This window comes from Delphinus delphis, chromosome 2, assembly GCF_949987515.2.
Source record: "Delphinus delphis chromosome 2, mDelDel1.2, whole genome shotgun sequence".
NCBI lineage: Eukaryota > Metazoa > Chordata > Mammalia > Artiodactyla > Delphinidae > Delphinus > Delphinus delphis.
This window is the reverse complement of record NC_082684.1, coordinates 69,618,010-69,629,965: the sequence shown is the minus strand read 5'-3', so window position 1 is coordinate 69,629,965 and position 11,956 is coordinate 69,618,010. Positions and strand designations below refer to the sequence as shown.

General features: G+C 35.5%; 1 pseudogene; it reads right to left on the bottom strand.

Annotated features, from left to right (window-relative positions):
- Positions 1-577: 577 nt before the first annotated feature.
- LOC132418029 (ubiquitin-conjugating enzyme E2 E3 pseudogene) lies at positions 578-4,576 on the bottom strand (annotated as a pseudogene).
- Between the last annotated feature and the right edge of the window lie 7,380 nt (positions 4,577-11,956).

The window sequence follows — 11,956 nt, the reverse complement described above, 5'->3', positions numbered from 1 at the left end:
GAGCTGCTGTAAAAACCCTTAATTTTTTTTTTTGCCTTCAGAAGCATATTTATTGTATTTGAGATGATATGTCAGGTGCTCTCTGAGCTACAAAAGGGTAAAAGAAAATCCTCTAATTACAAATTGATGAAAGTAAAACGTAAGACGTTTTTTCACAACAGTGTGAACCACATACTCAGAAATTGACATGGGTTTACTACAAATGATCTAATTCCTATATGGCTACTTTTATAACTTCATACAGATAATGGGTTAAGGCAAAATGCACTATAATATTTGGTAGAAATCAAGACCAGTATCTTTAGTGTATTACAAAATGCATTTTAATATCCCAAAGAAGCAAGACTTGCGAGTAGGTGTTTAAACATAAATTATCTACAGTTACAAAGTTCTATTCTTGACAGCATTTGCCCTTTGGGGCAGTCTCCCACTTTCCAGAGGATAAAGGCCCAGAGTAGAATCAGCAGCATAACACATACACAGAAGTCCATATTGTAAAGGCTATAAAGATTTGCTGCGCAGCGAGAAGATGCCTCTGCTCTTTCTCACTGCATACAAATTATGTGAATTGTGTTGCCTATCTCTTGTCATGTTCTTCTTTGTTGGTCAAATACTGAGCAGCTATGCTTCCAACCGGAGGATCTACAGAGTTGCAGTCTGTCAATGTCAAAGGGAACAAATTGACCACAAAATCTTTGAAATAGTAAAGCAGGACTCTAGCTGTCTTTGAGGATACCCAAACAGATGACTCCTTGACTGTTGATGTTGCAGTGATAGATTGTGGTGTGAAAAGTAACGTTTGGCAGCTTAAATGAATAACTGGATGAACATGTGATATTTAGAAAAAATACACCACTTTCATACACAGGACCTGATGGACCAAGTATAGTCAGTCTCTATTCATAGGTGCTATCTCTTTTAGGTCCAGCACTTCGGTTAGGAGGAGGGTCAAAGGTGATTTCAGCTGGCTCCTTCCGAATTCTTTTTGCACTACTGTAGTGGAAAATTTGCAGTGGTTTTGCTGGGGAGTTCAGACTTTTTCTTTTGCTGTGTGGTAAAAGGTTTTTCTCTCTCACGTTTTTGGGGTATGTATGTATGTAATGATTTATATTCTATGCTTTCACTCCACTTACAGTTATAAAATATTTGCTATATTCTCCATATTGTACAATATACCCTTGTATATTATTTTATACCTAATAGTTTGTACTTCTTAATCCACTCCCCCCTTTTCTCTCCCCACAGGTAACCATATATAGTTTGTTTTCTATATATAAGTCTGCTTCTGTTTTGTTATATTTGTTCATTTGTTTTATTTTTTAGATTCCACAGATAAGTGATACCATACAGTATTTGTCTTTCTCTGTCTGACTCATTTCACTTAGCATATTGCCTTCCAAGTCCATCCATGTTGTTGCAAATGGCTAAATTTCATTCTTTTTTTATGCCTGAGTAGTATTCCATTGTGTGCGTGCGTGCGTGCGTGCGTGTGTGTGTGTGTGTGTGTGTGTATATATATATATATATGCCACATCTTCTTTATCCATTCGTCTGTTGATGGACACTTAGGTTGCTTCCATATCTTAGCTACTATGAATAATGCTGCTATCAACATTGGGATGCACATATCTTTTTGAATTAGTGTTTTTGTTTTTTCTGGATATATACCCACGAGTGGAATTGCTGGATCATATAGTAGTTCTAATTTTAGTTTTTTGAGAAACCTCCAAACAGTTTTCTACAGTGGCTGCACCAATTTACATTCCCACCAACTTCCCATTTCTCCACATGCTCACCAACATTTCTTATCTGTATTCTTCTTGATGACAGCCATTCTGGCAGGTGTGAGGTGGTATTTCATTGTGGTTTTGATTTGCATTTCCCTGACGATTAGCGATATTGAGCATCTTTTCATGTGTCTGTTGGCCATCTGCATTTCCTCTTTGGAAAAATGTCTATTCAGTTCTTCTACCCATTTTTTAATCGGTTGTTTGTTTTTTTGATGTTGAGTTGTAAGAGCTATTTATATATGTTGGATATTAACCCCTTATCAGTCATATCATTTGCAAATATTTTCTCCCATTTGGTAGGTTGTCTGTTCATTTTATCAATGGTCTAATTAGGCCTCATTTGTTTACTTTTGCTTTCATCCCTTTGTCTTAGGAGACAGATCCAAAAAAACGTTGCTACAATTTATGTCAAAGAGTGTTTTTTCTTGTTCTTAAAGCTCTGGAGCAGCAGTGTCTTTATGGTCTGCATCTGAACTACCTCTCCTGGTTCTGGGGTTCTTATCATTCAATCTTTGCCTATCATTGGAAATCTTGTGAAGTTATTTCTTGAAAAATGTGATTGTGCACCTGGGCCTGCTCATGCACTCCTACAATGTGAGGGTGAGAGAGAGAGAAAAAACCCTTCCTTAGGTAATGGAGGTAGCTGGGGGAGGGAAGGGGAGGGAGCAGGGGGGAAAAAAGCCAAGGAGGCTTGTGCTGGGGAGTGTGGAACATTGAAAGTAGGAGGAGATTGTGCCCCTTAAGATTTCTTTCCAGAGGAGTTACTATTTTTTTGAGGGCATGGCTCAAAAAACTGACTGTGTTTGGGGGCAGGTTGGTTTGGGTTGAGGCAGGGGTTTGTGGAGATAAGTATTATGTATGATACTGGAGTGATGAATACATGACACTCTGCCTTTGTCAAAATCCATGGCACAAGAATGAACTTTAATGTATGCAAGTAAAAAAATCATTTAGAAGGTTGGTAGATTCCAGAATGTAATGTATACTGTGACAAAACAATCTAATTGTATAACATCTATAAAACAACCTCACTGAAGGAATGGGGAGAAAATTTCTGGGTTAAGTAGTTTTGGAAACGAGTGGAGACATTAGACTAAAGGCAAAGGAAGAAACTGCACATAAGCAGTGTACTTTAATTTTGATTCCCATGGGGCTATGGGTTAACAATTCTGAAGCCACTATGCATATATACTAGAATTGAATAGTGAGGTAGATGAATGGTGGATCATGGGAGGCAAGTTTCTCAGTGTTCGAGCTGGAGGATACAGACAAACAAAAAAAAGGTTTGTTTGGTAATAGAATATAGTTGGAGATATCAGCATAAACTCATTTTTAGCTTACTATAGATGCAGACAGAAACACAGAGAAATATTTATAAGTACAGGCATACCTTGTTTTATCGTGCTTCACTCTACTGTGCTTCATAGATACTGCTTTTTTACAAATTGAAGGTTTGTGGCAACCCTGTGTCCAGCAAGTCTATCAGCACCATTTTTCTAACAGCATTCGTTCACTTTGTGTCTCTGTGTCACATTTTGGTAATTTTCGCAGTATTACAAACTTTTTCATTATTATATAACTTGTTATGGTAATCTGTGATCAGATATCTTTGATGTCACTACCACGACTTGCTGAAGGCTCAGATGATGGTTAAATTATTTAGCAATAAAGTATTATTCCATTAAGATACATATTTATTGTTTTTTAGATATGTTATTGTACATTTAACAGACTATAGAATAGTATAAACATGACTTTTATGTGCATTGGAAACCCCCAAATTCATGTGACTTAGTGTATTTTGATATTTGCTTTAATGCAGTGTTCTGGAACTGAACTTGCAATATCTCCAAGGTATGTGACTGTCTGTCGGTCTCTGTCTCTTTCTCTCTCTCTCTCTCTCTCTCTCTCTATCTATCTATATATACATATATATACACACACAAAGGTTAACATACATCCACATATTTTCCTATTCTGTTAGCTGAGAGAGCCTAGAAGCAAGGACACCCAGTAGCAACAAGTACACTTAGCACCCAGATCTTGGTTTCTAGAACCCTTCTTTAATTAAAGGAACTAAGGCTCCTTGGAGAAATGGCTGATTCTAAGCCTGGGGCAGGAAATATACAAGATAATCTGGGAGAACCTTGTAGTGTTAAGAAAGAAAGTGCTCAACACACACACACACACACACACACACACACACACACACAGTGATGTGAGTATGTCAAAGGGACACAGAAGCCAAGTGAAAGACCCCCCAATAGACAGAGCTGGAATGATTTGAGCAACAAAATAAAATAGTATTGAATTATAACCCAAAGTACAAGATATATATTCATGAGTCCAAACTGATATAAATAATTAAGTAAATAAACAAATGGGAGAGAACAGACACATTTCCTGTGCAGTAGAATTTTAAATAATTTATTTGGATACTCTACCCTCAAGAAGATGGAGCCTAACTCCTCACTTCTTAAGTGTGGGCTATGCATAGGGACTTCCTTCCAAAGGGTATGGAATGGAAAGGGGGAAAAAAAGAGTAACTTTACAGTGGAGAAACCTGACACGCTACCTCAACCAAGTGACCAAGATTAATATCAACAGTGACAAGTCACCTTGATAATATGTATTCTCGATGTGATGTGATGAGAATGACACTTTACCTCTATGATCTTTCTCTCCAAAACACACAACACCAGTGTAATCATGAGAAAAACATCAGAAAAATCTCAATAGAAGTACATTGACCAATATACCTGACCAGTACTCCTACAGTCTGTCATGGTCACCAAAAACAAGGAAAGTCTGAGTAACTATCACAGCTAAGAGGAGCTTAAGGAGAATTGACAACCAAATTAATGTGATATCTTGGATGGGACTGTGGAAGAGAAAAGAGCATTTGGTAAACACCAAGGGTATCTGAATAAGATGTGGACTTTAGTTAATAATAATGTATCAATATTTGTTCATTAATTGTGACAAATGTACCACACAAATATGTTTATAATAGGAGAAATGGTATATGGTGTATGGGATTCTCTGTACTACATCTGAAACTTCTCAGTAAATCTAAAACTATTACAAAATAAAAACTTTATTTAGATAAACCCTTACTAAACACTCTACTGGATCCCCTTTCTGCATTCTACCAAGCCAGACTGAATTTTCTAATTTTTATTTCCAGTGAACCCTCTAAGTCTGCAGGTCTGGCTCAGTCAGAATAACTCTCACCAAGGGTAAGAGGAATGTGAAAGCAACTTAAGCTGACAGAGTCAACATAGATGGACCTTGAGGATATTATGCCAAGTGAAATAAGTCAGATGGAGAAAGACAAATACCTTATGATTTTATTCATATGCTGAATATAAAAAAAAATCAAAGAAACAAAATAAATGTACAAACCAAACCAAGCAAAACCAAACACTTAGATACAGAGAATAGAGTAGTGTTAACCAGAGGGAAAAGGGGTCAGGGAGGGAAAATGGGTAAAAGGGTGTCAACTGGATGGTGATGGATGGAAACTAAATTTTTGGTGATAAGCAGGCTGTAGTGTATACAGAGGTAGAAATATAATGTTATCTACATGAAACTTATTTAATGTTATAAACCAGTGCTATCTCAGTAAAAATAAGTAAGTATATAAATAAAATCAATCTCCTTCTTACCTCTCTGCATAACACCCACTTCTACCAATTCTGAATACTTTATTCTGATCCTTCTCATCTCAACCTCACCAAACACACTTTTATCATTCTATGTCTTGATATAAAATAACACAGTAATTTTTTAAACTCTTGATATGAAAGAGAAGGGATTTAGTGTAAGTACTCTACACCCCAATCATTGCCTCACTTTATGTTATATTTTTAGTTTTATTATAAAGGATGATTGTTGTCATCATAGTATTATTTGCTATATTAACTATTAAATTATTTGCTACATACTTGCCAATGTCATACTTAAACTAATATATTTTTTTCTTTTTTCTTTTTTTTTGGCTGCACCGCCTGGCTTGTGGGATCCTAGGTTCCACAAGGAATTGAACCTGGGCCCTCTGTGGTGAAAGCGCAGAGTCCTAAAACTGGACTGCCAGGGAATTCCCTATTTTTTCATTTTGAAATAACTTCAAACTTAAAGAAGTGTTGCAAGAATAGTACAGAAAACTCCTAGATATTCTTTTCTAAGATTTATTGATTTTTATTTTATTATTTATATATTTATTTTTTTGACCACACAGCATGTGGGATCTTAGTTCCCTGACCAGTGATCAAACCCGTGTCCACTACAGTCCTGCAGTGGAAGTGTGGAGTCCTAACCACTGGACCACCAGGGAATTCCCTACTGGTTTTTAAATGAACACTTACCACACTTTCTATATCACCTCTCTCTGTCTCTCTGTCTCTCCCTCTGTTTCACCCTCTCAGCCTCTCTCTGTCTTTCTCTCTCTATATAGTTTATATGTAAAAACTATATATATCTACGTATGTATATGTAGTTTATTTTTCTAATCCATTTGAGAGTTGGTTGAGTACATTAAGCATTTTCCTCCTTTAAAACTTGAGTAAGATTTTTCAAAATACAAGGGAGCAATAACTTAAGTAAGGTGAATGTCTATAAGATCCTGGAAGATATGTGTCCATAATTTAGGAGGCCAAGACACTTTTCAAAGAAGGAAATAAAACACTATAGCTTGAAGTTCAGAAGCTTCAGGAAGAAAGTCTATAATTGCAGTGTGATTCCCTAATAATAGTATTTTAGAGGACAAGTTTACAGCTACCTTTAGACAGTGGGGAAGAAGCTCACAAGTAATCTTCTCCCAAGAGATGACATTGAATGGAGTGGGGCACCAACAAAGATGTTGTGACTCTAATGAGTTTAAGTATTATATCTATTCATATTTAAGCTGTTAATCTTTTAAAAATAACATGATAAAATAGAGCATAATAGGAAAATAAGTCTTATTTTAGAAGTATAGCAAAGCGGGCTGTCCGATGCAAAATTGTGAGTGAGATAATTTGAAGCAGAGAAAACATAAATACAGTATAAGCCCACATACCATGAAAAGCTAATAAATAGGGAAGGGAAGCAGCGGGGGAAATCCCAGAGCTTTTAATCTTATTTTATGGTGGCATTCATGCACTGAAGAGAGTGAAAGAACAGCCCCCCACACTTCCAGAAATGAGTCAGTTTCATGTCTCAAGCTGATTATAAAGCATTCAAGGGTGGCGGCCTCCCACAGCTGACATTAACTGTGATTGGAATAAGAGATGGCCTTTAGTTTGGGCTTACCCTTCGTACCCTGAAGCCTTAAAACCTGATTAACAGGTAAACTTGGAACTTCTTTAGGACCAAAACATTGGCTTACAAATAACTTTTCATTTATGTATTCTGAAAAAGACAGCTCAACAACAGGCCAGTTATGTATGCTTAAACCATGCTCCATGGCATTCGGCATACATTTGGCACACTAGACCGATTTTATAAGTTTAGGAACTCCATCTTAATTTTAAATGCTTTCACTTCTCCATTCCCATTCCCATCACAAAGAAAACCACTCCATCTGATGAACGTTAAGTCATACTGTTCTGCATAAATTCCCAATCCCTTATGAGAATCAGATTTTTTTTTTTTTGGCCATGCCATGAAGCTTGTAGGATTTCAGTTCCCTGACCAGGGATTGAACCTGGGCCAGGGCAGTGAAAGCTGGGAATCCTAACCACTTGGCTACCAGGGAACTCTGGAGAATCAGAATTTTTATCAAACAGTGTGGATCCAGGACTATTTGTGGCCTAGAAGGGGAAATTTTTTTCTAGTTAATGTCATGGTCTTTCATGACAAAACAGTGGGTAGAGATGCTTTAAAAATTTTTTTTTTTGGTATTTTTTTCTTTTCCAATCACATGGGGTATTTCATATTTAGAGATTTCTTTTTAATTTTTTCTTCTGAATAGAAGCTTACTTAGAATACATATAATAAAGAAAAAAAACAAGATCGGCTTTGCAGAAGGGAAAGAATTTCTACATTTTTCTTTGACTAAAAACAGAAGTTCTGAAACTTGCTTAAGGTGTTCATATTTCTGCTACACGTTTTCAAGTGTGAAGACTCAGCAATGAAACCACCTTTTTGTTGTTGTTGTTGTTATATGATCAATTTTGGCTAAATTAATTGTGATAGCATCAGAGCTACAAGATTGTAAGTATTGATACATTCTCTATCATCTGGCAAACAAGGAAAACCACATATATTGGATATTTCATATTTGTTATATTCCAGTATATAGAACAGGTTAATAAATCATACAGAGGAAATTTAAAACACTGCAGGCTGTAATTTAAGAAAAATGTTTCTTTGTTCTTCCCCAAAAAAATCTATTTATTTAAAACAAAATGTGGAATATTTCCAAGTCTAATTTGTGGCTACTTTACATCAAACATTAGGTATTCTTATTTATTTGTGTGAAATTTCATTGAAAGCATGGTAGGTTGAATTTAAGAGAAATGGAGGTTAGCTTTTTAATCATCATCTTTTTCCCGAGCTCAATTTAACCTGTTAAATCTGGTTTTTAAAAATGATGAGTCTGAAACAGTTGTAGTGGAATATTTGGAACGAAAAATCCTTTTTTCCCCCACGCTGTAGAAGTGCAAGCCAAATTAAAAGAGCATACAACCCAAAGTTGCATAGTGATATTCAAAAGGAAATTTCACAATTTCAATATGTGTAACATAATATGGAAGCTATATATGATCATTTTTTCGCAGTATCTCCTTGGTTTTCTTCTCAGATGAACGTATCTAAAAAGTACATCGAATTATTAAGGCTCTAGGAGTTTTAAAACCCCAACTATCCCACCCATACCCCATTAACTTGACAATAATGTGTATAATGGAATCTACTCAAACGCAATTTACATTTCATTTCTTCTGGGAGGAGGTTTATAGCAAAATTAAATTTTAACTTATTTTCCATGTGAAGCGAAAAATAAGAATGGGCACTATACCACTCCATATTCCTCCCAAATAAAGATAAATAAAGCACATAATTAATCCAGGCCAAGTAATCCAGGATTTACATAAGTGGCACTACACATTTTTGAAATGTCCTCCAAACTAAAGGTTTATAATGAGTGAGACAAGAAATTATAATTCACTCTATCAAAAATCTGAAGAGGGAGGGAATATTTTTGCTATGCACAAGCTGAATCAAGTTAATGAGGCATCTAACATTGCAAAAAGAACGTTGTCTATAAATAAATTCAGTCTGATTGGGATGTATTAGTTGTCTGATAATACTCTGTAGCCTACAGATGCTTGGGGTGGAATGTAGATTTCTTAAAAAAGGAAGGCCAATGGCATTACTTCTGTAAAGCTCCAGGTCATTTATTGTAAGTGACATTAAAAGAAAATTTCCCTTTAAAATATGGCTTGGCATTCAATATAATATTTCCAAAGCAACAAATTTAGCAGAAGACAAAATGCGTTTTTCAACTGAAATCTACCTGAACCTTGGAATTTGGGAAAAATATCTATCCACTCATTTGTGGTTTTTTCCCATTGAAATCTGACTGTTAAGGTGCTACTCATAGACTACATACCTAAACTCTAGTGTCTAAGAAGAAGATATAATTAGATTCTCAGCTATTGCTCAGTCTATACCTACAACCATGCTCATGGACTTATGCTTATTGTTGATGGGAGGGCTGGACTTTTATTAATGAGTACATGTTATATTTTATTAGCTTCCAGGTGTTTCTACAGAGTGGTGTGAATCTAATTCTTCCAATCAAATTAAAAGTTCAGGTATCACGGGGCTTGTTTTTTGTAGGATTGTAGGGTTTAGAAGGAGAGTACATTTTATATTGGCTATCCCTTTGCTTTCCTCTTAGAGGACTATTTTAAGTTGTCATGTACTCAGATTTATAACTCTGAAGATACACGTCTCCTTGAAAGCATCTACCATATATTCAGTACAAATTTACTTCTACCACTTTTATCCTTCTGAAATTGTTTTTAAAATGTAAAATATATACATCTTTATCTAAAAATGTTCAGAGTAGGGAAACATACAAAGTGAAAAATAAAAGTCCCTACTTCCCCATCTTTCCACAAACCCAATTCTTACTCCCTAAAATTTTCTACTATTAGTGCTTTCTTGTGTATTATAGAAATATTTCAAGAATTCTACAAATTTTTAGGTGGCTCCTTTAGTTTTATTGACAGATTTTACAGGTTTTGACTTGGAATTCTGGGAGTGTTAGAGACTTTATTGATGATGAACATTTTTTCTCTAGTTTTTTTCTTTTTTTGTTTAATGTTAGTGTCAGAGTGAGGAGTATAATAAGAATATCTTTATACTGACACATTTTATTGGAAGTTCCTTTCCTTCATTTCATTCTTTCAAGTAATTCTCCTTACTCTTCCTTAATTAGATAAAAGGTCTGCAAAATTAAAAAAAAAATTGTTGTCTAAAATTTTCTCTAGCCACACCTACTTCTTCATCTACTCATTTTCCTTCCTCCAATCCTTTCCAAATGGAATCCCAGAATCTTAGGGTTGAAAGAGATTTTCAAAGTATGTAATCCAGGCTTTGATTGATAAATAAATGATATTCCCTATAATTTTATTGATCTCTGTTTGAAAACAAGTGATGAGAGATTTATTGCCTCAATGACATGTCCATTTTATTGTCTGCTTCTCTGTATTAGAATTCAGTGCTCCTGACTAGGAGCACACCTTCTTGAGCCTTACAAAGTCAGTCTAATTTGTCTTCTAGTATCACTGCAAACATTTGAAGGTTTGTGTCTTGTTCTCTGATCATAAATCTTCCAGATGGCAGGATGAAACATTTCGAGTTCTTTCAGACATTTATCAAATGTCATAGCTTTCCATCCCTTCATGATTTTAATCCATTCCACACATCATTTACTGAGTAGTTACTATGTCTATGCTAGGGTTTACAGTGTCTATGAAATGATTTCAGCCTGGAGGAGTTTATCTTGGTCATAATCAGTTTCTACCAGTGAAAGGGGGTCAACAAAATATAAAGAAGCATATGTTTATGAAAATTTCATGGAATAAAGAGGATTGTGACCAGATAAGTTTAATGTTCAGCTAAATCTTTCAGTGGCTTCTGATTCTATTGGGAATAAAAATCCAAATTTCTTTTGGTCATCCACTAATTCCTTGCCAACTTCTGCAACCTCATATCTTACTGTTCTCATGTCAGCACTACACTTCAGTCATATCAGCCTTTTGTAAGTTCCCCACACAAGCCAGTTTTTTTCTTGCCTTGGGGTCTTTGTACTCTTTCTTTTGCCTGGAATGCCCTGAACTTGGTAAAGTTTCAATACGTATTTGTTAAATGAATGAATGAATAAAGTTAAACAAAATTTTCTTCCTTCAAATCTTAGACTTCTCAGAGCTTTTAGTATGCAAATGTACAATCTAAATTTCTAAAAGGGTACCATAGTATGTAGTGATTACCAAATTTATTTGATCATAAACATTTTTTCATTCAGCATCTCCCCAGACTAACTTATTATGCACAAACTGAGAATTACGGTAGCACAAAAAATAGGATTTGAATCCTGGCTGCCACCAATAAACCTATGTGATCTTGGGCAAGATACTTGATCTCTCACAATCTACTGTTTGTGCCTCTGAGGGAGACCAGTAGAGAGTCGATTTTTAGTTTTCTAGGTTCTGAAAAAAAAAAAGGAGCAAGAGAGAAAGTACTAGGTGGAAATTAAAACATTTTATTTCTAATGGATATCAATGGGAGGACAGAGCTTAGTGTGAATGACAAATGAATCCATACACTGAACCCCAGTCATGGGTATTGATGGACCATTTCAAGAAGTGCGGTTTTTCCATTTATGATTTGTATTATCTGTGGGCAAAGGAAATGACCCATAGGAGGCTCTAGCCCAAGTGTAACATGGGCTCACCTTCCCATGGGTTTTCTTCACCCTACTTGGACTTACTCATTCCAAACAATTAGGCTTCTGTCTTTATATCTTGCTTAGCATATCATGACCCTTCTAGGACTGGAGATCTGTCCTGATCACTTTTATTATTGAATGCAGCTTTGATCTGCTTAATCTACATATAAGTAGGGGGTTATGAAAGATTTTTGAGAAGAAAATGACATGATTCAACTGTGACTTT